We start from the raw sequence: 26,629 nt of genomic DNA on the forward strand, positions 1-26,629 counted from the left end.
TAAAAAGACTATAGTGTTGTTGGGAACATGGATACTTCAGCATTCACTTACAATACAGAGTCCCAAGCAGAAAAATTGGAAAAATACAGGCTGCCCTTGAGGTCAGAGCTGGAGAGAGTGGTGGGGAGCTGTCAGGTGAAGTCCACAAGCCTCCTCCCAGACCTCACTTCTCACCACTGGCCCCTTTCTCTCTGCCCCAGCCACTCTGAATGTCTTGCTCTTTTCTCCGCACTCCAGCTTTATTCCCACAGAGGTTTCGCACGTATTTCCCCCAACCTTGAACATCTGTGTCCCTCCCATTCTTCTTTGCATGACCATCTCCCTTACTTCCGTGCTCCCTGCGTACCATACCCAAAACAGCACCCTGCCACTCTCTAGTTCCTTCCCTGCCCCACTGTGCTTCAGAACACTTGCAATTAACAGAAATTAGATATGTCATTTGTTGACACGTGCACTTGTTTCTTGGCTGTCTCCCTACTAGAATATAGCACATCTTTCAGAATATAGTGGGCACTCAGTCAATCCTGAGCGAATGAATGAGTGAATGAAATGAATGAAGTGACCGCCAAGCTGAGTTAGATGAACAAGGTTCCTGGCTAAGGGAAGCGCATTGAAAATGGAAAGAGTGGCACACTCAGGAGAGAGGTTCAATATGGAGGAAAGAGGAGCTGGAAAGCGTGAATGGACCCAAGAGAGAGAAGCAAGGGTCTTCTGAGCCATGCTAAGCTTTTTCCCAGGTCCCTGGGAAGCCGCTGAATGTTTAGGCAGAGAAACTGAACCATGTACACTGCCTACAGCATAGAGAAAAGGTTGGAAGACAGCAAGAGTGCAGACAACCAATTAAGACGCAGACATCCGGACGAGAGCAAAAGAGGGCCCAAGCTACAGTCATGGCCGAGGGTTTAAGGAGAAGTAGATGGGTCCTAGAAATACTCAGTAGGGGCCTAGCATGGTGGCTCACACCTATAATCCTAACACTTTGAAAGGCTGAGGCAGGCAGATTGCCTGAGCTCAGGAGTTCAAGACCAGCCTGGACAACATGGTGAAACCCCATCTGTACTAAAAATACAAAAATTTAGCTGGGCGTGGTGGTGAGCACATGTAATCCCAGCTACTCGGGAGGCTGAGGCAGGAGATTCACTTGAACCTGGGAGGTGGAGGTTGCAGTGAGCTGAGATCATGCTACTGCACTATAGCCTGGGCAACAGAGTGAGACTCCGTCTCAAAAAAAATAATAATAAAATAAAATAAAAATAAAAAGAAATATGAAGTAGGTAGAATTATCAGAACTCAAAGGATTGAAAGCCCGTGTGGAATGGCTCACAGGCTGCATGCCACCTTTGATAGTGAGTTCCGTGAAGGCGGGCATTTGTCCGTTCTGAGTCTCCCATGGCTGGTATACTACCTGCTGAATGCATGTCTCGCACTTCTGTTACTTCCCACTCCTTCGATGTGACATAGCCACCTGCACTAAGTGTTTGAGAGCCGGGATTAAAGGGGAGAGACAGCCTTCTATTTTGGCCTTGTCATTAAACCAGCTGCCTCAAATTATTTTTAGAAGAAGGACAGGTAAAAATAAACATATAGGACTAGTCACATGTCTATGCAGGAATAATCACACATCTTTGAGAACGGGAAAGCAGATGTAAGATTTATTTTCAAATAGTAAGGGCCAGCATTTTACAGCTGCAATATCCTTTATTCCTCGGAACAATCTCTCTGGTGTTCGGATTACTAGCTCCATTTTACAAAAGAGAAAGCTGAGGCTATGACAAGCTAAGTAACTTACCCAAGGTCATCCAGCTAGAGACCCAGGATTCACACCCAGCCCTTCTAACTCCAAAGCCTGGTTTCCCTCCACTAGAGTACAATGCTCCTCCCAGATTTCTGATGTAGACACCGTGGGAAGTAGGGGACAAGAAGAACAGTGGATTTAGAGAAGGCCTTACCCTGGAAGTCTCTGCCCTGGTATTTATTTCTAGCACTTTGTGTTCTTTGAGGTTCTGTGATAAAGGTGAGCTCTAGAATGCTCTCTCTGTCCAATCCCATCCTTTCCTTGGCCTATCCTAGCCCTGAAGGAAAGCTCCCATAGAAGGGACTGCCAAGTCCTCCTGTTTCTGTGCGAATGGGAAGCACACCGGCCACCCATGGCTTCCTTGGGGCAGAGAACTGAGAGCTCCAGACTAAGAGGCAGCCCCTTTTCTGGGCATGAACTGCCTGTCCTGCTAGTAGAAATTCCAAACTTGGGACTGACAGTGGCTCTCTCAAGTTCACTGAGAGTGCTGGACCTTTCTGAGAAGCAGGTCCGGTGTCATACTTAGACGGCATACCCTGTGGCTGCAGGCAGCACGACTGCCCCCATGCCCACCCTGCAGCCTAAATGGGTCAGTCATACTTAAAAATGCTTCAAATACATTTATTGAGTTCTTTCTATTCACTAGACTCTATGATAGATTGGAAGCCCTTGAGTTTTTTAAAACTGAACTCATTTATCATGGGTTGGGTTCATCACTGACTTGATCAGATTGGTTAATCTAGTAGAGCCCCATTTTCCCTCTGAGACAAATGGAATAATTTTAACATGCATCTAATCTTTATCATCCTTATAAGCATGCAAAGTAATATCTGCACAGTACTTGGCCCATAATAGGCAGTGAATGGTGGTTGTTATTATTATTAATAACTACCAACACATTGGCCACATAGTAGGTGCTCAATAAAAATGTAAGGATTGGAAATTAGGCTCAAAGTGTTCGCTTTAATTCCCCATTTGAATTCCACCCAGAGCAGGGAAGATATGGGAGAAGAAAGGGGAAACCCAACATATTTGGTGTTTGGAAACATGACATCCAAAAATGTCTGTTTTCTTTTCTTTCTTTTTCTTTTTTTTTTTTTTTTTTTGAGATAGGGTCTTGCTCTGTGGCCCAGGCTGGAGTGCATGGCACAATCTCAGCTCGCTGCAACCTCTGCCGCCCTACAGGCACATGTTACCATGCCTGGCTAATTTTTGTATTTTTAGTAGAGTTGGGGTTTTGGAATGTTGGCCAGGCTAGTGTTGAACTCCTGACCTCAAGTGATCCTTCCTCAGCCTCCCAAAGTGTTGGGATTACAGACGTAAGCCATTGTGCCTGGCCCAAAAAATGTCTGTTTTCTTTCTTTTTTTTCTTTTCTTTCTTTCTTTTTTTTTTTTTTTTTTGAGACTGAGTCTCACTCTGTCACCCATGCTGGAATGCAGTGGCGCGATCTTGGCTTACTGCAACCTCTGCCTCCTGGGTTCAAGTGATTCTCCTACCTCAGCTCCCCGAGTAGCTGGGATTACAGGCATGCACCACCACGCCTGGCTAATTTTGTATTTTTAGTAGAGACGTGATTTCTCCATGTTGGTCAGGCTGGTCTCGAACTCCTGACCTCAGGTGATCCGTCTGCCTCAGCTTCCCAAAGTACCGGGATCATAGGTGTGAGCCACTGCGCCCAGCCTAAAAATGTGTGTTTTCAAGTCACAACTATTTTCTTTCCTGCAGCTGTCAGGGGCTAGAATTACTTAGGAACTGTGGCCAGCTTTTTGAGAGATGAGTTGGTGGAGGAAAGACCTACTTAGATGAAAAAGATAACACACCAGACGAATGGTCCCTCCAGTGCTTATGTCATCTGGCAGAGCCCCCTAAGTTGGGAGGAATTTCCCTTGTACCTGACAATAACATTTTTTCAAAATAAAATATGTTGAGGCTGAGAAGTTTATCTTGGCTGAGCATTGTACCATTAACTCAAGATTAAATGCATCCTGTCCAAATTCTTTTGCTACTTGAAATGGGTCTCAGGCTCGTGGTCTCCAGATGTTGATTCTATGTGCACCCCAAGAAAAGAAGCTAATTGCTGTTTGCGGTAGAAGCATGGAAGTGGGGCTGTGGTGGCTGTCCCGGTGCACTCCCTACGCCCCCCTGCAGAGCCAAGGCAGGACTCCCCCAGCCACCGCAGCTTTGCCTGCTGAAGTGCAGAAGGTTGGCGGAGGTTCAGCTGGGTCCCTCCCTTCACACTATGTTTAGCTGAAAGCAGCTGCCATGCGGCCCCTCCAGTGAGGTATCCCAGTCTCACAATTGACTGATGTGGGGGAACAAAAGCCTAGCCCTTCGGTGCTTCAGTTTGGAACAACTTCAAAGTGCCACCCCAGCTCCAGAGCTCTCAGCCCTATGAGACTGGCGGAGGCTGTTGCTGTGAGGGCTTCAGAATTGAACTTCTGGCCACACTTACTTTCTGTCTTTTTTCTTTCTTTTTTTTCCGAGACAGAGCCTCGCTCTGTCGCCCAGGCTGGAGTGCAGCGGCACCATCTCGGCTCACTGTGAACTCCGCCTCCCGGGTTCAAGCGATTCTCCTGCCTCAGCCTCCCAGGTAGCTGGGATTACAGGTGCATGCCACCATGCCTGGCTAGTTTTTGTACTTTTAGTAGACATGGAGTTTCTCCATGTTGGCCAGGCTGGTCTCGAACTCCTGACCTTAAGTGATCCACTCGCCTCAGCCTCCCAAAGTGGTGGGATTACAGGCATGAGCCACCGCACCTGGCATATGTTTACTTTCTTCACTCCTCTGCAGGGAATAATTCAGAGGATGTTCCCTATAAACTTACCGCACGTGCATCTCTGGCTCAGAGATGTTGGTGCCAGGAAGGGTTTGAGGAAGCAGACTGTCTATGGGATTTTGAAGTTTGATCACTCATCAGCCAGTTGACCACGAGGACCCCATCCCTTGTGGCAGTGGAGCACAGATTCCCCCAGGCATGCTTTGCAATTGGTAAAACTTCCATGATACACTTGGGTGGAACAGCTATGGAAAGGAATGGACAGGAGGTGCAAGACTTCAGGAGTTTGAAAGGCTGGTGAGGAGGGGCGAACAATGGAGTGAGATGGCTGTTGCTGAGAACCGTCAATGCATTTGAGAAAGGCAGTGGAAGGCTGAGAGTGATTAATCATGAAGGTAAAGTGTGACAGCCATAGGACCTCGTTGGTAGCATATAAAGAGGCCATCATCTCTCACAACTGGAGGGCGGAAAAGGCTGAGTATCAGACCCAAGATTGAATTTATAAGAGTTGTGGCACCCCAGAGATGGTCAAATTCTCAACCCTATGCAGTCGGTGAAGCCAAGGTCAGGGTCCTTGTGCCAGTGCTGTGAGACTGCAACACAGTTCAGTGCCTCCCTCCCTCTGCCTAGCCTCGCTGCCTTCACTCCTCACAAGAGCATCCCCACAAGAATCTTCCTGTACCCTAATCTCAATTTCAGAATCAGCTTCTCAAGAACCCCACGTTGGACAGGGCAGACGACCGTACCAACGAACGAGGAGTCATCAGTTCCCCGCCAGCAGGGTTCAGTGTGGGTTTCGATGACTTTTTTAGTTTCACCTCAGTCTTTGCAGTTACTATTCTCTGCACCTGAAACACTGTTTCTGGTCTTTCCACAGCTCTTCACCCAGGGTTCAGCTCAAATACTGCTTCCTCGAGAACATTCCTTGACCACTTATCCTGAAGTATTCCATGTCATGCCTGCTCAGTTTCTGTATTTGACATGACCCTGTTTTATTTGCTTCACAGCACTGACAAGCATTTGCAACTATTTGCTCATTTGTTTATTTTACTTTCCATCCCTGCCCCTGGAGGTAAGTTTCATGAAGCCCCAGGCCAGTGTTTAGTGTTGTGCTTGGGAGCTATATAAATATTTTTGAAGGCAAAATAAATAAAAAAATAAAAATTAAAGAAGGAAAAGGAAGGATGGAGAGAAGAAAGGAAAAAGGCAAGAGTACTGGGTTCAAATTCTGACTTTGGGTGGGGCATGGTGGCACACACCTGTAATCCCAGCTACTCAGGAGGCTGAAACAGGAGTATTGTTTGAACCTGGAGGTGGAGGTTGCAGTGAGCCGAGATTGCGCCACTGTACACCAGCTTGGGTGACAGACCAGGCTCCATCTCAAAATAATAATAATAATAATTCTGACTTTGGTGAACCTGGAAAGATTCTTTGACTTCTCTCACCTTTTGATGCCTTCTATGGGGATCAAAAGGGGATACAAATTCTTTTTGAAATTCAATGAGAGAATTTGGGCAGAGAGCCCATATTTTGCTTTTTCCCCTGGACACATCTAGAATGTTCTCTTTAGAATAGCACTCAAGTCTTTCTTTCTTCTTACTCACTTTGCCCTTCTTTCACCTCTTGCTTCTCATCTAAAGGGGAGATGTTCAGAAAACTGAAGTCACCAAACAGGAGATGTTTTTGAGAGATTATGTCGTAAGCATGAAAGGCAGCCTGTGAGTCAGAGCAGGAATCTTACCCCAGGCTTCGCTGTTTTGTGTGTTTATATTTATTATTGTTATTGTGTGTGTAGGAGGGGCCGCAGGGGCCTAACCTTACAGTAGTCAGCGGGCACCGGTTCTCCGGAAGCCCAGCTGCTGTCCTGGAATGACTCCTTGGTGGTTTCCCAGGGGAAGGCTGCTTCTTCCAACGCTGTGTGCCAGGAACCTGGCCAGCGGCTCCCGTCTCTGGGATTTTCCATCTTGGTTCCTACCTTCTTTTCAGTCTTGTCCTCCACCTTCTTGAGAATTAGCAATGGGATGGGTTTTGTTCACCTGCACTTATTCACTCATTTATTTTATTCTTTATGAAAGTAATAAATGGTCTTGGAAAGACCCAGGACCAGTACAAATTAAACCGGGGGAAAATAAAGAGTTGAAATCACTGTTTTAATTTGTAGTCATGCTCTCCCAGGACTTTTCCCATACAGTTTCTTAAATTTAGTTTTATCATGTCTAAGGGATATTTACAAATAGTTGAAAAACCAGAGAGTGTTGGCTTTTGATAACAACCAGCAATCTAAGGCCCCAGACTTCCCTCCCGATTCCCACTCCCTAGAGGCAATGGTGATTATTCCCTTCAGCTGTCTCTGCTATTTACCTCCCTCAGTCTAAATACTATGCTTACATTACCATTTCTTCATCTACTACTTTTAGGTTTTTGCGTTTTGACTTCTAGGTGTGGTGGGTGAGATTTTACACCTCTTCCTCTTGCCCTAACAGCTCAGCCTTACACCAATTCCCACTCCATCTTCCCGGATATATTCTATCAATTTGGCTAAACCATCATTACTCACATTTTCATGACTATATTAATATATTTGGAATAGAGCCATTTTTTGTCCATTACATTTCTTGTCTTATAGAACTTTTTTTTGCTTTCTTTGTAATTAATAATTGCCTCATGTTGTTTACTAAGCTTTCTGTGTATCTATCTCTAATTCACCCCCCACCTCTTCAGTAGAACTGTATTTCCTCAGTATTTTTATTTATTTATTTATTTATTTATTTATTTTGCGACAGAGTCTCACTCATTCAGGCTGGAGTACAGTGGCACAATCTTGGCTCACTGCAACCTCTGCCTCCCAGGTTTGAGCGATTCTCCTGTCTCAGCCTCCTGAATAGCTGGGATTACAGGCATGTGGCACCACACCCGGCTAATTTTTGCATTTTTAATAGAGATGGGGTTTCACCATGTTGGCCAGGCTGGTCTCGAATTCCTGACCTCAAGTGATCCGCCTGCCTCAGCCTCCCAAAGTACTGGGATTACAGGTGAGCCACCCCGCCCAGCCTCCTCAGTATTGTAATGAGTGCCTTCAAACACAAAAGCCAGCTATGTCTTCCATTTGTTCCTTGGAAATGTCCTCCCTGGAGCACCCCATCCTCCTTCTCCAAACTGGAGCAACTGCTCTCTCATGCCCAGCTGGGCTCCAGGCCTCCTCTCCAACAACTCCGGAAGCATTCTCATGTAAGGGATTTTTTTACTCTTTTTTTTACTCTTTTTATCTTTAACAGCTTATTCAGGTATAATTAACAGACAGCAAACCTCACATGTTAAAATGTACAATCTGATGAATTTTGACACATGCATACATTTGAGTAACCATCACCATCATCAGGATAATGAGCATGTCTGTCACCCCCAAAGCTTCCTTGTGTCTCTCTTTTTTTTTTTGAGAACGAGTCTCTCTCTGTTGCCCAGGCTGTAGTGCAGTGGTGCCATCTCAGCTCACTGCAACCTCCGCCTCCTGGGTTCAAGCAATTCTCCTGCCTCAGCCTTCCCAGTAGCTGGGATTACAGGCACCCGCCACCACACCAGGCTAATTTTTGTATTGTTAGTAGAGACGAGGTTTCACCATGTTGACCAGGCTGGTCTTGAACTCCTGACTTCAAGGAATCTGCCCGCCTCGGCCTCCCAAAGTTCTGGGATTACACAGGTGAGCCACTGCGCCTGGCCCCTTGTGTCTCTTTGTCATCCTTCTCTTCTGCTTCTCTCCCCATTCCCAGGCTTTCTGTCAATATAAAGTAGTTGGCATTTTCTATAATTTTATTTTTACTTTTTATTTATTTCTTTTCTTTTGAGACAGAGTTTCACTCTTGTTGCCCACACTGAAGTGCAATGGCACAATCTCAGCTCACTGCAGCCTCCACCTCCGGGGTTCAAGCAATTCTCCTGCCTCAGCCTCCCGAGTAGCTGGGATTACAGGCACCTGCCACCACACCCAGCTAATTTTTGTATTTTTAGGGGTTTCACCATGTTGGCCAGGCTGGTCTCGAACTCCTGACCTAGGTTGATCCATCCACCTAAGCCTCTCAAAATGCTGGGATTACAGTCGTGAGTCACAGTGCCCGGCCTAGAGTTTTATATAATGGATTCATACAGTATGTACTTGTTTTGATCTGGCTTCATTTACTCAGTATGTATATATATATACATATAGAGAGAGTATATATATATATATATATAGAGAGAGAGAGAGAGAGAGATGAGGCCTTGCTATATTGCCTAGGCTGGCCTCGAGCTCTGGGCTCAAGGGATCCTCCCACCTCAGTCTCCTGCGTAGCTGAGAACAGAGGCCTGTGCCACGATGTCCAGCTCTCAGCATAATTATATTGGGATTTATCTGAATTGCCATTTCTTTTTTTTCTTCTCTTTTCTTTTCTTTTCTTTTTCTTTTTTTTTTTGAGACAGAGTTTCACTCTTGTTGCCCAGGCTGGAGTGCAATGGCGTGGTCTCAGCTCACCACAACCTCCGCCTCCCAGGTTCAAGCAATTCTCCTGCCTCAGCCTCCCGAGTAGCTGGGATTACAGTCATGTGCCACCACGCCCGGCTAATTTTGTATTTTTAGTAGAGACGGGGTTTCTCCATGTTGATCAGGCTGGTCTCAAACTCCCGACCTCAGGTGATCCACCTGCCTCGGCCCCCCAGAGTGCTGGGATTACAGGCATGAGCCACCGCACCCCACCTGCATTGCCATTTCTATCAACAGTTCATGGCGTTTTATTGTGGAGTAGTAGTCTCTTGTTTAGATGTCTTATACTTTGCTTATTCATTCCTATTGAGGACATTTGGGTTGCTTCTATTGTTTGGTTATTACAAATAAAGCTGCTATGAACAGCCATGTAAAATTCATTGCATGGCTATATGCCTTCATTTCTCTTGGATAAATATCTAGGAGCTAGGTCATATAGAGGTGTATTTTCTTATTTTATTTTCTTCTTCTTATTTTTTGAGACAGAATCTCACTCTGTCGCCCAGGCTGGAGTGCAGTGGCACAATCTTGGCTCACTGCACCCTCCGCCTCCTGGGTTCAAGCAATTCTCCTGCCTCAGCGCCCCGAGTAGCTAGGATTACAGGCGTGCGCTATTACGCCCAGCTAATTTTTGTATTTTTAGTAGAGACAGGGTTTCACCATGCTGGCCAAGCTGGTCTTGAACCCCTGACTTCAGGTGATCCGCCTGCCTTGGCCTCCCAAAGTGCTGGGATTACAGGCATGAGCCACCACTCCTGGCTATATTGTTGTTTTTTAAGAAACTACCAAATTATCTTCTATATTAGTCTGTTTTCACACTGCTGATAAAGACATACCCAAGACTGGGAAATTTACAAAAGAAAGAGGTTTATTGGACTTACAGTTCCACATGGCTGGGGAGGCCTCACAATCATGGTGGAAGGCGAGGAGGAGCAAGTCACATCTTAGGTGGATGGCAGCAGGCAGAGAGAGAGCTTGTGCAGAAACTCCTGTTTTTAAAAATCATCAGATCTTGTGAGAACCGTTCACTATCACGAGAACAGCATGGGAAAGTCCTGCCCCCATGATTCAGTCATCTCTCACCAGGTCCTTCCCACAACATGTGGGAATTATGGGAACTACAAGATAAGATTTGGGTGGGGACACAGCCCAGCCATTTCATCTTCCAAAATATTTGTACCATATTAGCTTTTCACCAGCAGTGAGTGAGAGTTCCAGTTGTTCCACATGCTTACTAATATTTGGTATGATCAGTCTTTTAAATTTCACGCATTCTATTCAGTGGTGTCTACTGAGGTTTCAGTTTCCATTTTGTAATGACAAACAATGCTGAGCTTATTTTCATGTGCATATTTGCCATCCATATATCTTCTTTATTGTTCATATCTTTTGCTCATTTTATTGTGAAGTTGTTGGTTTTCTTATTATCCAGTTTTGAGAATTCTGTGTATATTGCGAATACAAGTGCTTTATCACATATGTGCTTTGCAAATATTCTCCCCTAGCCTGTGGCTTGTATTTTGTAACAGTGATTTTGAAGAGCAGAACAGAAATTTTTTCTTTTTTTTTTTTTTTTGAGACAAGATCTTGTCTTGTCACCCAGGCTGGAATACTGTGGTGCAATCATAGCTCACTGCAGCCTCAAACTTCTGGGCTCAAGTGATCCTCCCACCTCAGCCTCCTGAGTAGCTGGGAATGCAGGCACATACCACCATACCTGGCTAATTAAAAAAAATTTTTTTAATCTCACTGTATTACTGAAGCTGGTCTGGAACTCCTGGCCTTGAACGATCATCTCAGCCTCCCCAAACTCTGGGATTACAGGCATGAACCATTACACCTGGCTTGAAGAGAAGAGGTTCTTAATATTGAAGAAGTCCATTTATCTGTTTTTGTTTTTTTTCCCCTCATGTATTGTGTTTTTGGTATTGTATCTAAGAGATTGTTGCTTAACTCAAGACCACAAAGATTTTTTTTTCTATTTTTTTCTTCTAAGTTTTTTGTAGTTCTAGGTTTTACATTTAAGTCTCCAATAGATTTTGAGTTAAATTTTGTGTATGGTGTGATGTATGGATCAATGTTCATTTTTTTTGCATATGAATAACCATTATTTTAACACCATTTATTGAAAAGACTATCTTTTTGCCCATGAATTAACTTTGCATGTCTCTTGAAAATCAGCAATCTATATATATATGGGTCTACCTGTTTTGTCATGTTTAACTATTTGTATAGTTTGAGATTATTATCACACTGTCTTAATTTTTATAGCTTTACAAGTCTCAAAGTCAGGCAAGACCAGTTTCCAGCTTTGTTATTTTTCAAAATTACTTTGGTATTTTAAATTTTTAAATTTTCATATTAATTTTAGAATTAACATGTCAATTTTCTTTTTTTGTTTGTTTATCTTTTCTTCTTTGTTTGAGAGAGTCTCACTCTGTCACCCAGGCTGGAGTGTAGTGGCACAATCTCAGCTCATTGCAACCTCTGCCTCCCAGGTTCAAGCGGTTCTCCTGCCTCAGCCACCTGAGTAACTGGGATTGTAGGCATGCGCCACCATGCCTGGCTAATTTTTGTGTGTTTAGTAGAAATGGGGTTTCACCTTGTTGGCCAGGCTGGTCTAAAACTCCTGGCCTCAAAGTGATCCACCGCCTCGAACTTCCAAAGTGCTGGGATTACAGGAGTGAGCCACCGTGCCTGGCCAATATGTTAAATTTCTACCAAAGAAGCTTGCTAGAATTTTATTGAAAGTGTGTTGAGTTTGGAACAATTTAGTGAGAACTGACCTCTTAAGGATATTGGGTCATTCAATCCATGAATATATATTTCTCTCCATGTATTTAAGTTTTCTTTAATTTCTTTCAGCAACGTTTTGTAGTTCCCTGTATATAGGTCTTACACATCTCCTGTCAGATTTATCCTTTAGTACTTAACATTTCTGGTGCTATTATTGTAAATGGTATTAATTTTACTTCAATTTCTGCTTCTTTGTTGTGAGAATCTAGAAATACCACTGATTTTTATATATTTAGTCTTGTGTCCTGCAACTCTGCTAAACTCACTTTATTAACATATGTCTTTATTTCTTTTGAGTAAATGTCCAGGAGTGGAATGTCTGAGTTATACAGTGGTGTAATTTTACCCTCTATATGGTAGTTCTAGTAGCTTTTATGTGGATTCAGAAGAATTTTCTATGTAGATGATCACGTCTTCTGTAAATAAACACAGTTTTATTTCTTCCTTTCCAATCTAGATACCTTTTAATACTTCTTGGCTTTATGCAATGGCTTCAACATTCAGTACAAATGTTACATAGAAATGGTGAGAGGGGTCATCATTGCCTTGAATCTGATTGTAAGAAGGAAGCATTCAGTCTTTCCATGATGTTAGCTGTAGAGTTTTTGTAGATACCCTTTATCTGATTGAGGAAGTTTACCAATGTTCCTGGTTTGCTGTGAATTTTTGTCAGAAATAGGGGTCGGGCTTTGTCAAATGCTTTTCCTCCCATCTACTAGAGATAATCGTACGCTTTCTTGCTTCATTTTGGTTTGGAGTTTAGTCTGTTGACGTGGTGGATTACATTACTTAATTTTCAAATATGAGAACAAACTTGTATTTCTGGAATAAACTGCGTTGGCTGTTGATGTATTATCCTTTTTATACATTGTTCGATTCGATTTGCTAAAATTTTGTTAACAGTTGTTGCATATGTCATGAAGGAAATTCATCAAATTTTCTGGTAATGCCTTTATCTGGTTTTGATATTATTGAATGCTGGTCTCATAGAATCTGTTAGTAATTATTTTTTCTGATTCAGTTTTCTGGAAGATTTTGTTCATATGTTTCCTTAAAAGTTTGCTGGAACTCACCAGTGAAACCATCTGGGCCTGGAATTTTCTTTGTGGGAAAGTTTTTAACAACAAACTCAATTTATTTAAAAGGCTTAATGTCATTATGTTATCCATTTCTTCTTGAGTAAGCTTTGGTAGTTTGTCTTCCTAGAAATCTATCTATTTCATTTAATTTTTCAAATTTATTGGCATAGAATTGCTCATAATATTTCTTTATTATCCTTTTAATACCTAGAGGATCTGTAGTGATGTCACCTCACTCACTGCTGATATTGACTATTTGTGTTTTGTATATTGAAATCAAAATAAAGATGTAGAGCTGAATCTCTAAACTTAATGTTTTATTTGGGAAGAGAAAATTGTAATTTAGGGCATACACGCAGACCAGGTGGCCTTTGGTATGCCTGAAGAGCAAAGGCAAGGTTAGAGGTTTTATTAAAAAGAAGAAGAAATGTCACGTATTGCTCTTTGAGAAAGTTCATTGCCACTAGTAAAGGTTTGTAAAGTTGGGAAGCCCGAATAGGTGAGCAACAGTGATGGGCAAAATTAGTTCTAGAGTTGCAGCAAATTATCTCAGAAGCTATAGATAAAACTGGTTTTAGGTTACAACAGGCAGTTTCAGCAGCCATACTTACGAGAATTACATTCTCAGAGTAACGTTTTATACCCTGAGTGATTTTCCTCTGGTGGCTTCTTGACTCTGTTTTAGTTGGGAATGACAAGAATAACCCAATTCTTATGATCAGCTTTCATATTTATTTTTTCCTCATCATCTGGCTAGAAGTTTATCAATTTTATTGATCTCGAAAAGCCAGCCCTTGGTTTCACTGATTTTCACTATTATTTATATGATTTTCTATTTTATTACATTTTTTTTTTGAGACAGTCTCACTCTGTTGCCCAGGCTGGAGTGTACTGGGGTGATCTCAGCTCACGGAAACCTCCATCTTCTGGGATCAAGCAATTTCTGACTAATTTTTGTATTTTTAGTAGAGACGGGGTTTCACCATGTTGGCCAGGCTGGTCTTGAACTCCTGACTTCAAGTGATCCACCCACATCGGTCCCCTAAAGTGCTAGGATTACAGGCGTATTTTATTGATTTTTTCTTTGATCTCTCTTTCTTCTACTTTCTTTTCTTCAGTTGTTCTTGTCTTTCTAGTTTCTTAGGGTGAAAGATGAGGTCCTGGATTTGAGACCTTCTTTTTTATTTAATCATTTAGTATATAAATTTCTAAATACTGCTTTGTTTTCATTTTCCTTTAGTGGAAAATATTTTTAAATTTACTTTGAGACTTCCTCTTTCAATCACAGATTATTCAGAGGTGTGTTATTTAGTTTCCAAATATTTTGGATTTTCTAGCTATCTTTTTACTATTAATTTATAATTTCATTGTGGTCAGAGAATATACTTTGTAAAGACTTGAATTTTTAAAAATACACTGAAGGCCAGGGATGGTGGCTCACTCCTATAATCCCAGCACTTTGGAAGGCCGAGGCAGGCGAATCACCTGAGGTCAGGAGTTCAAGACCAGCCTGGCCAAAATGGTGAAACCCTGTCTCTACTGAAAATACAAAAATTAGCTAGGCATGATGGCAGGTGCCTATAATCTCAGCTATTTGGGAGCCTAAGGCAGGAAAATCTCTTGAATCTGGAAGGCAGAGGTTGCAGTGAGCCGAGATGGTACCACTGCACCCCAGCCTGGGTGACAGAGCGAGACTCCATTACAAAAAAAAAAAAAAAAAAAAAAAAGTATACTGAGACTTACTTGTTTTATGGCCTAGATTATGGTCTATCTTGGTAAATGTTCATGTGCACTTGAAAAGCGTGTATATTCTGCTGTTACTGGGTGGAGAGTTCTATGAATATCTATTAAGTCAATTTGGTTGATAGTGTTTTCAAGTCATCTGTATTCACACTAATTATATGTTTTCTTGTTTTATAATTATTGAGAGAGGGTCAGCAAGTTCTCAGACCATAATTGTGGACTTGGCTATTTCTCCTTGCAATTCTATTAGTTTTTGCTTAATTTATTATTTAATTTAATTTAATTATTTCTCTTCCCATCAGAGAGGTAATGTGCCAATGTCTGAACAATTTGAGGGAGGCACATCTCACCCATGCACCTGAAAACTCAATCATCATGCTTATGAACTACAAAAGGGTCACTTCGTTTATTTTTTCAATTTCAAAAATTTTTCGAGACAGGGGTCTCACTCTGTCACCCTGGCTGGAGTGCAGTGGCACGATCTCGGTTCACTGCAACCTCTGTCTCCAAGGTTCGAGCAATCCTCCTGCCTCAGCTTCCTGAGTAGCTGGGACTACACGTGTGAGCCACCACACCTGGCTAGTTTTTTTGTATATTTTATAGAGACGGGGTTTCATTATGTTGGCCAGGCTGGTCTCGAACTCCTAGCCTCAAGTGATCCGCCAGCCTTGGCCTCCCAAAGTGCTGGGATTACAGGCATGAGCCACTGTGCTCGGCCACTTTATTTATTTTTAAGCTTGGTTATTAAGGCACATAGGTATTTAGGATGTTGTAACCTCTTGTGTATTGACCTGCTGTATACCCAGTAATATTCTTTGCCTGAAATCTACATGGTTTTGTATTAATATTAATATAACCATTTCATTTACTTTTGATTACAGTTAGCATAGCATATGTACTTCCCTTTTTTTGCTTTTATCTTATTTGTATCTATATATTAAAATAGGTTTCTCATAGGCAGTCTGTCATTGGGTCTTGGTTTTTTTTCACTTTTGTTATTATGGTAAAATTTACATAACATAAAATTTACCATTTTAACCCTTTCTAAGTGTACAATTCAGTGATAGTAAGTACATTCACAATGTTGTACAACTATCACTGCTCTCCATTTCCAGAACTTTTTCATCATCCCAAATGACTCTCTGTACCTATTAAACAATACCTTTCCACTCCCAGCCCCTGGTAACCTCTAGTGTACTTTCTGCCTCTATGAATTTGACTATTCTAGGTACCTCATGTAAGTGGAATCAGAGTATTTGTCCTTTTATGTTTGGTTTCTTTCTTTTTTCTTTTTCTTTTTTTTTTTTTTTTTTTTTTTGAGACAGAGTCTTGCTCTGTCGCCCAGGCTGGAGTATAGTGGCATAATCTTGGCTCACTGCAATCTCTGCCTCTCAGGTTCAAACACTTCTCTGCCTCAGCCTCCTGAGCAGCTGGGATTACAGGCGCCTGCACCATGCCCTGATAATTTTTTGTATTCTTAGTAGAGATGAGGTTTCACCATCTTGGCCAGGCTGGTCTTGAACTCCTGACCTTGTGATCCACCAGCCTCGGCCTCCCAAAGTGCTAGGACTACAGGCGTGAGCCAGCACGCCTGGCCTGGCTTCTTTCACTTAACATAATGTCTTCAAGGTTTATCTATGTTGTAGCATACGTCAGAATTTTATTTTTTTAAAGCTGAGTAATATTCTGTTGCATGTATATACTACATTTTGTTAATCCATTCTTCTATCAATGAACGTTTGGGTTATTTTCACCTTTTTATTTTGAGACAGAGTCTCACTCTGTCACTCAGGCTGGAGTGCAGTGGCACTACCTCGGCTCACTGCAACCTCCACCTCCTGAATTCAAGTGATTCTCCTGCCTCAGCCTCCCACGTAGCTGGGATTACAGGCACACACCACCACAACCTGGCTGATTTTTGTATTTTTTATAGAGATAGGGTTTCACCATGTTGTCCAGGCTGGTCTCAAACTCCTGACCTCAAGTGATCAGCCCGCCTCAGCCTCCCAAAGTCCTGGGATTATAGACCATTTTCACTTTTTGTTTTTTGTGCACAATGCTGCTATAAACACTGCTGTACAAACACCTGAGTTCCTGCTTTCAATTCTTTGGAAATTGAAATATGCCTGGAAGCAGATTGCTGGATCATGTGGTCACACAATGTTTAACTTTTTGAGGAAACTTCCACAGTGGTTGCGCCATTTTATGTTCCCACCACTGATGCACCAGGGTTCCAATTTCTCAGCATCCTTGTGAACACTTGTTATTTTCTATTTTTAAATTTTGTTTTGTTTTTAATTTTAACATAATAGTCATCCTAATGGGTATAAAGTGGTGGGTCTTACTTTTTAACCTAGTCTGACAATATCTGCTTTTTAATTAAGGTGTATGTTAGTTATCTACTACTGTGTAACAAATTACCACAATACATAATAGCTTAAGAACCAAACATTTTTTCATCTTTCAGGTTTTGAGGGTCCAAAATCTGAAGCAACTTATCTGGGCAGATCTCTCTCCTAAGGTTACGATCAAGATGGGGCTGCAGACTCTGAGGATTTGACTGGGGCTGAAGAACCCACTTCTGAGCTCATCCAGGAGGCTGTTTGCAGGAAGCTATAGTTTCTTACCATGTGGGCCTCTCCATGGGACTGCTCTCAGCATGGCTTTCCCCATAGCTGATACTGATACTGGGAGAAAGAGGAAGAGAGAGAGAGAAAGAGAAGAAAGAGGGAGAGAGAGAGAGAGAATGCAATGCTGCTCTGCCCTTAGAGAGAGAGCGAGAGAGAGAGAGAAAGAGAGAAAAAGAGAGAGAGAATGCAATGCTGCCCTGCCCTTTATGGCCTAGTCACCAATTACACATCATCCCACCTGCCTTATCCTTTGCTTAGTAAGTCACAAAGCTCAGTCCATGCTCTATGGAAGAAGCTCATATGGCGGTGGAAATACCAGAAGATGGGCCTCAATGCTGGCCATCTTGGAGGCTGGCAACCGCAACATATTTAGACCATTTACATTTAATATAATTATTGATATGTTTATGTTCAAATCTATTATCTTATTTTTTTTATTTCTACCACCTGTTCTTTGTTTCATTTTCCCCCTCTTTACACATTATTTTTAATTCATTGAATATTGTTTATGATTCCTTTGTAACAACTTTGTTAGCCTGGTGGCTATAACTGTTTGTGATGTTATTTTAGAGGTTGCTTTACAGTCTATAGTATATATCTTTAACTTCTACAGCTGTCTTCAAGGGATATTATACTACTTCATGTATCAGAACCTTACAACAATATACTTCTATTTTTTCCCTCTAGTACTTTGTGATATTATTCTCATATATTTTACCTGTATATATGTTAACAACAAACATCAAAATACATTGTTAATATTTTTGCGTCAATCACTTTTACCTTTTAAAAATGTCAATAACAAAAATAATAATATTAGCCTTTATATTTATCCATGTATGTACCATATCTAGTGCTTCTCATTTTTTTGTGTAAATCCAGATTTCCATTTGGTATCATTTTCCTTCTGCCTGAAGTATTTCCTTTAACGATTCTTATAGTGCAGGTCTGCTGGTGATGAATTATTTCAGCTTTTATATGTCTGAAAAAGTCTTTATTTTATCCTTGTTTTTAGAAAAATAATTTCACTGCATGTGGAATTCTGTGTTGACAGTTTTTCCTTTCTTTCAATGCTTTAAAGATGTTGCTTCACTGTCTTTAAGCTTACATTGTTTTTAATGAGAAATTTGCTATTATTCACGTGTCTTTTTTCCGTTGTATACAATGTGCCCTTCCCCCATCCCTGGCTAATTTCAGGATTTTTCTTTTCATCACTAGTTTTAAACAATTTGATGATACTATGGCTTGGTATAGGTTTTTTTTTTTCTCCATGTTTGTTTTAGCTTCTTAAATCTGTGGGTTTATAATTTTTGTCAAATCTGGAAGGTTTTTGGTGTTATTTCTTTAAAAAAAAATTATATATATATATATATATATATATATATATATACTTTTTCTTTTTGAGACACAATTTCACTCTGTCCCCCAGGCTGGAATGCAGTGGTTCAATCTCAGCTCATTGTAACATCTTCCTCCGGGGTTCAAGCAATTCTCATACCTCAGCCTCCCAAGCAGCTGCGATTACAGGCACAGGCCACCACGCCCAGCTAATTTTTGTGTCATTAGTAGAGACAGGGTTTCACCATGTTGGCCAAGCTGGTCTCGAATCCTGACCTCAGGTGATCTGCACGCCTCAGCTTCCCAAAGTGCTGGGATTACAGGCATGAGCCACCTCACCTGGCTTCAAATATTTTTCTGTCCCCCGCTTTCCCTTTCTTTGGGAACGCTGGTGTCCAAGTCACTCACCATCACATTTCCCTTATCCTGTTCTCTGGAAGTCACTCACTAAGCACAGCTCACATTAGATGAGGGGTTTACATGACGACATGTGTAGCAGGAGCTGTGGATCATTTGCTGGTGAAGTATGTTTTACAGTAGCCCTCACTTATGTTTGATTGCTTGAAGTTGTCCTACACTTCACTAATGCTCTGTTTATTTGTGTTTCAGTCTTTTTTTTTTCCTGTGTTTCATTTTGAATACTTTTTATTGATGCATCTTCAAGTTTGCTAATCTTTTTTTTTCTGTAATATACAATCCGCCATTATTCCCTTCCAATGTACTTTTCGCATGAGATATAAAAAGTTTTTCTCTTTGGAGATTCTGTTTGGATCTTAGTTATATCTTTTGTCTCTCTACTAAACTTGTTCAATCTTTTGTCTAACTCCTTAGAGATGTAAAATGTGGTTATAACAATTTTTTTTTTTTTTTTTTGAGATGGAGTCTCGCTCTGTCACCCAGGCTGGAGTGCAATGGCGTGGTCTCGAGTCACTGCAACCTCTGCCTCCCAGGTTCAAGCAATTCCCCCAACTCAGCCTCCCAAGTAGCTGGGACTATATGTGTGCACACCACCACTCCTGGCTAACTTTGTTGTATTTTTAATAGAGACAGGGCTTAGCCATTTTCCCAGGTTGGTCTCAAACTCTTGAGCTCAAGCAATCTGCTGCCTGCATAGGCCTCTCAAAGCGCTGGGATTACAGGCATGAGCCACCGTGCCTGGCCCTATAATGATTTTAATGTCTTTGTCTACTATTTCTATCATTTGTGCTATTTCTGGGTGAGTTTCCATAAATGAGTTTTCTCTTCAGTATGGGTTTCATTTTCCTTTAAATTGGATCCCAAATATTATGAATTTTATTAGTGTTGGGTGCTGGATATATTTTCATTCCTAATAATATTTCTTCCTTTCTTTTTTTTTTTTTTTTTTTAGAGACGAAGTCTCACTATGTTGCCCAGGCTGGTCTCGAACTCCTGAGCTCAAGTGATCATCCGCTTTGGCTTCTCAAAGTGCTAGGATTATAGGCATGAGCCGCCATGCCCGACCTTTAAAAATATTGTTGAACTTTGTTCTGGGATGAGGTTAAATTACATAGAAACAATGTGCTCCTTTTGGTTCTTGCTTTTAATCTTTATTAGGCTGGAACAAAGCAATGGTTAGTCTAGGGTCAATTTTTCTCCCTGACTGGGGCAAGATCCTCCTTGGTACTCTAGCTAATGCTTTATGAATTATGAGCTGTTCCAATCTGATGGAGCAGGCATTGGCCCCAGCACAGTTCCCTCTAGTGCTTTCTTTCTCTGACCTTGGGGAGTTTCCTCACCTGTACGCACTGGTAAGTACTCAATTGAATTCTTAAAGGAACTCTCTTCAGATCTTTGAAGTTCCCTTTCTGTGCAGCGCTCTCTACACGGGTATTCAATTCCATGAATGTTGGCTGCCTTGGTTTTTCCAGGACATTTCCCCAGATGTGCCGCTTCATCTCCTCAAACTCAAAGAAGCCCTTGGCTTCTGTCTGGATGTGTCCTCCCTGCCTGTAAGGCTCTATTTGTTTCACTGGTCTTTGTTACCCAATGTCTAATGTCTTCAGAGCTGTTGTTTCTTACATTTGGTCTGGTTCTATATTTGTTTCAGGTGGGAGGGTAAATCTAGTTCCTAGGGTAAATCTTTGCCATGTCCCGTGTCTTTTTCTGTCTTAACTCTCATTTTGATGGAGTATTTTCTGCAGCAACTTCCTGAGGAAGAATTTATGGACATAAGCTTTTGAGATCTTTCAAGTCTGAGGTTTTTTTCTCAATTTACATTTGATTGATAATTTGGCTGGGTATAATATTCTACATTTGAAAATTATTTTCCCTCAGAATGTTTAAGAAAGTACATCCATGTGTTTTTAGCTTCTAGTTTTCTGATTGATTCCTTCCCCTTCTGAAAAAAAAAACAAAAACAAAACAAACAAACACAAAAAAACCCCAGAAAAAACCTTTCAGGATATCTTTTTCATACTTACTATTATCAAATTTTATATCAATGTACTTTTTTTTTCAAATGTCCAACATTATGTTGGGCATTTGGAGAACCTTTTCTATTTAAAAATGTTATCTTTAGGAGACCGAGGTGGGTGGAATGCTTGAGCTCAGGAGTTTGAGACCATTCTGGGCAACATAGTGAAATGCCATCTCTACAAAAAAGTACCAAAAATTAGCCAGGCATGGCGATCCACACCTGTAGTCCCAGCTACTTGGGAGGCTGAGGTGGGAAAATTGCTTGAGCGGAGAGGGTCAAGGGTGCAGTGAGCTGTGATTGCATCACTGCACTTCAGCCTGGGCAACAGAGTAAGACCCTGTCTCTAAAATATATATATATATATATTCTTTAGCTCTAGGAAATTATATCTAGCTGGTCCTACTGAAGGAAGTCAGATTCACTTTTCTTCTCTCTTCTCAGTCAGATACCATTCATCTCTCTGTTTTCACATTTTTAGAACTTTTTTGGCATCTCTTACTAGCTGCTGTCTCCTAGTTTGTTTAGCCTACTGAAGAAAGGTTATTCTTCTCTCCACTAAGTCAGTTACTACTAAGTCATCTGTTTTGCAGCTTCTAGAATTTTGTAGATATCTCTTGTCCACTGTCATCTCCTCTCTTATTCTCTCTTCCCTCGTAGTTTGTGCCTTTTGCATTCCTTTACGATCATGTTGGTGGGATTCCAGGAGGGAGTGGAGAGAATGTGCGTGTCCATGGGGCATTTATTGGAAAGACAAGGCAGGGGCCCAGGTAATCAAACTGTGCATTGTGGAAACATGTGGTGGTCAAGAAGCCCAGAGTCCACTCCCTGCTGGCCAGAGCTTGCTGACTTCCATTGCCCAGTCAGGACTAGTTCAAAGAAGAGCAAGGAGGAGACCACAAATGTGCCAACAAAGAAGAGTATATGCCCCCTAGACTTAGCTATAGAAATTCATTTAGTTTATTCCAAATGCTTGTATTAGTACCTCCTCTGTGCAAGACCAGAGAACAGCCCAGCATGCCCAGCTCCAGAGCTGCCATTCTTAACCACTGATTGTATTCCATACCAAGAGAGATCAGAACAGAAACTTCACCTGCTACTTTTTCCTCTTGTGAGATATCTTAGTAGCTTCTCTTCTTGAGTTGCTCAGAGCCTGTGGCCAGAGGCCTTGTGTCCTGCCTGTGTTAACAGCCATTTGATATTGAAGACTGATGGAGGTGGAACTACTTGCTAATCTAGGTTTTCTGGTGGTGAACTTTAGATGAAAAATGCCCCTTTGATCTTCGGAAGCAGGCCACAGGATCCTGCCTGCTTGGGGCTTGCTGGGCACAGGCTGTGGAGATCAGTTGGAGGCCCTAAAGAGTCCAGTTTCCCCAGCTGCAGGTTGGAGTGATTTGCATTTCAAAGGCTCTGGATAAACTGCAAAGGAGCGCATTGGGGAAAGATTACTTCTAATTCCTAATGACTCAAAAAGGCTTGGTAATCGTTGGCCACCCAGCCGAAGCCTGCCCAAGAGTGAGTTTTAGACTGAAATAAGAGAAGGTAAATGCAGCCAAGCACTGGGGGAAGCACATGGGGAGGTTGAAATGATTGGAAAAGAAAGCATGGGGAACGAAAATCAGAAGCACCATGTTAATATTTTACCTGCATTTTCATCCGTTTTCTTTCATTTCCAATATAAGCGCAGGAAGGGCCTTTTGTAATTATCTGGCTGACATCAGATGAAACCATGGTGACATGGTTTCACAAATGGAGAAACTTTAAAGGCCAGATATCTTGTTTATGGCCAGATGGGTGAAGCTTGATTCAGGATTGGAAGCCAAGTGTCCAATCTCCTAGTCCTGAGTTCTTCCCCTCTACAGCTTAACTATCTGAGGACACCGCAGATATTAGAGCAGGCTGGCTAGTTTGGGTTTGGAAAGTATCACGATGAGACACAGAGGAAGAAGATTATGTGGAAGAGGTCTAGAAATATATGATTACCCTTTCCATTTCTCTTGCTTTGTGTTTATTTTGGAAGTTTTAGAGTTTTCACAACTATGATAACAATATCTATTAAAAGCTTTAGAACTGTGTATTTTTAACCTAGCAATGCATTTGTAGAAATTTATTTTCCAAAAATAATTGAGACGTGCATAGAATTTTAGCCAAAGTAATGATAATCTCAGTCCTTTTTGTTTTTTTTTAAGCAAAAAAATTGGAAAGAAACATCTAATAGTAGGGGTGGAATTAAGTAAATGTTGATACATCCATGCAATAGACTACTGTGTAGCTATTAATATTAGAGTGACTTTATAGAATGTATTTAATAAAATAGAAAAAAGTTTTACATATAAATGAAAAAAGTAGATTACAGAAGAGAATGTAACACATAATCCTATTTTTGGATAAATAATATATACATGAATGCAAAAATAACTAGAAGTGTATATCAAAATTTAATAGTAGATATCTCAGGTAATGGGATTATTGTCTTTTTGTACTTTTCTACATTTTTCACATTTTCTAGGTCTGAATATGTATTACTTTTTTATCAAATAAAAAAAACCTATAGCCTTCTCAGAATGACAATAAATTGCCAGATAATATAACGGGACCATTTTTTTACTCACTGCACTTGAATAAAAGTGTGGTCTTTCTACGGATCAAGTCCTAAACACTCTGTAAGAGTTATTCTTTTATCTCATCCTGCTGGGTCAGCCACTTTTCATGTGCTGGTCCTACACTTAGAATTAAAAAAAAAATTCAACTAAATTGTTTGTTTGTTTGTTTGTTTGTTTTAAATCACAGACGAATCCCTATCAGACAATAGACAAAAGAAATGTGTAAAGCTTTGAAGCAGAGACAAACAAATCATTAGGGATCTTGCTTTGCAAGTTTTAAAATAAGATACATATAACTGTCCCCACTGAGTGACTTCAAAACAAAGCCTGCAGTATCAATCTTGATAACCTTCAGACGATTTTACCTTGCAGGTTTCAAACCAAACAGTAATAAAGAATTTACGAGAGGCAGTTCTGACTATGAGGTCTGAAGCCAACTGTTGCCGAAACAAAACATGGTTGGGGAATTTATAGGGTGAGCATATCAACCAAATGAGCACACTTCTGCAAATTCAAGAGGGTGAAATTGTCATGACACGAGGCAACAGGCAGAAATTGGAACTAAGAAGAACTGGGAATTATAATTGACCTATGAATTTTGCTTCTTTCTAAAGGCAGTTCTGTTTGAGAGGCTATGTGGTATGAAAGAGTGATGGAATGTGGGGATTGGATGTGCCCTTGGAAGCCGACCACCAATGCAGCCACCTCATTGCCCTATGGGGAAGCTGAGGTGCAGACTGGGGAGGGCCTAAGCTGAGGCCGCACTAAATTTGTGCCAGAGGCAGCTCCTAACTAATGATCCAAGGCTAAATGCCATTCAATGATTGTTTTCTGCAAAAGAAACAAAATCCTTTCACCAAAGGCCATGCAGAGGCCACTAAGGCATTCAGACAAGAAGCAGCATGCAGAAGCAGAGAGAGACCTGTCAGAAAGCCCTGGCTTGCATCCCAGCTTTGATTCTGGCTTTTTGACTTGGGAGCAGTCACTTAACCACTCTGAACATCAGTTTCTTCATCTGTAAAGTTGGGAGGGTAATAAAAATCCTCAAACGGTTGAACTGAGTACCTGTAGCAACCACCATTATTATTCAGATTATACATTGACTTTGTTTTGCATCGTGGTAATACACAGATAACGTAAGATTTATCATTTTCTCTATTTCTAGGTGTACAGTTGAGTGACATTAAGTGGATTCACAACGTTATGCAACCATCACCACCATCCATCTCCAGAACTTTTTTATTTTCTCAAACAGAAACTCCATACCCATTTAAAAAACAATTTCCCATTCTCCCCTCTCCCAAGCCACTGGCAACCAACATTTTTGACTTTCTGTCTCTATAAATTTGCCTCCTCTAGGTACATCATATTCGTGGAATCATATAGTATTTGCCTTTGTGTGTGTGTGTGTGTAGCTTCTTTTACCTGTCATAATGTCTTCAAGGTTCATTCATGTTATAGCATGTGTCAGCATGTAATTAGCATGTAATTCCTTTTTGAAAGGCTGAACAATATTCTATTGCATGTACGTACCATATTTTGTTTATCTATTCATCTGTTAATGGACATTTGAGTTACTTACAGCTTTTGGCTACTGTGAATAATGCTGCTATGCACATAGGTGTGTAAACGTTTGTTTCAGTCCCTACTTTCCATTCTGTTGTGTGTATACACAAGAAGTAGAATTGCTAGACCATATTGTTGTGCATTGACTATTAAGAGATGCTTGCAAATAGGACCTTGGGCAGGTTATGAAAACTTTTTGAGTGTCCTTGGAATAATAACTCTGTTAGACCCTACCATAAACACAATTTACTATAAGTGATGATAAATAAGATACAGGTTTTTTTTGTTTGTTTTTTATTTTTTATTTTTTATTTTTTGAGACAAAGTCTGACTTTGTTGCCCAGGCTGGAGTGCAGTGGCACAATCTTGGCTCACTGCAACTTCTGCCTCCTGGGTTCAAGCAATTCTTGTGCCTCAGCCTCCCCAGTAGCTGGGGTTACAGATGCACACCACCACGCCTGGCTAGCTTTTTGTATTTTTAGTGGAGACGGGGTTTCGCCTTGTTGCCCCGGGTGGTCGTGAACTCCTGAGCTCAAGCGATCCACCTGCCTCAGCCTCCCCAAGTGCTAGGATTACAGGCGTGAGCCACCGTGCCCGACAGCCAGATACAGATTTTTAAAAATGAGCTGGTGCTGCAGGGTTGTAAACAGGCTGGGGTAACCAAAAGCATTTGTCCTTTTGAGAAGGTCTCAGTAGGTCTCCTCTGCTTGTGCAGAATCCACTGTTCCAGAGATTTCACTTCCCGGCCCAAAGTGCCCCTCACTTCCCTCCAGCAGATTGTGCTTCTGGAAAGTTGTGTTTAGTAATATCTTAAACACTCATTATTCAAGGAACCCTGCGGTGGTTCCTTCTGTAAAAGCAAGGCTCTGTTGGTGAAGGAAATAACAAGCTCTAAATGACTCGTAATAAATTAGAGCTTTGATATAAAAAGCTCTGACCTACATGTAGGACTTCACAGTTGACAGAATTCTCTCACCTCTGCTTGTCTGTGTCATCTGGTATTTATCGGGGTGAAGCCGTGAAGGGATCCTTCTCTACAGAAGAGAATGGGTTGAGCATTGCAGTGGAAAATATCACTTTGGAGACCCACGGTCCTGCCTTCAAATTCCTTCCCTTCTACCAACTATGCAATCTTGGCTATGTTACATCTCCTGTCTGGGCCTCGGCTTTCTTAGCAGGAGAATGGAGACAGTAGCTACCTCATGGGGCTGCTGGGAGGGGTGCCAAGAAGGCTGTTCTGGTAAATCAGGAGCAAGATATTAATATGAAATCTCAGAAATCATATTCTACAAGTAACTGTTTTTGTGAGAGTGTCAGACCAGCAAAAATAAAGTTATTTTTCCTGCAGAAATGT

The 26,629-nt window shown here is 41.4% G+C and overlaps 1 non-coding gene across 1 annotated transcript; it reads right to left on the reverse strand.

Moving 5' to 3' along the window:
- Positions 1 to 15,000: 15,000 nt before the first annotated feature.
- LOC112208276 (small nucleolar RNA U13) lies at positions 15,001 to 15,102 on the reverse strand. Its single transcript, XR_002942690.2, has one exon. It is a non-coding gene; the product is annotated as a small nucleolar RNA U13 (small nucleolar RNA).
- Positions 15,103 to 26,629: the final 11,527 nt, after the last annotated feature.

The sequence above is a fragment of the Pan troglodytes genome, chromosome 12, assembly GCF_028858775.2.
Source record: "Pan troglodytes isolate AG18354 chromosome 12, NHGRI_mPanTro3-v2.0_pri, whole genome shotgun sequence".
Classification (NCBI taxonomy): Eukaryota; Metazoa; Chordata; class Mammalia; order Primates; family Hominidae; genus Pan; species Pan troglodytes.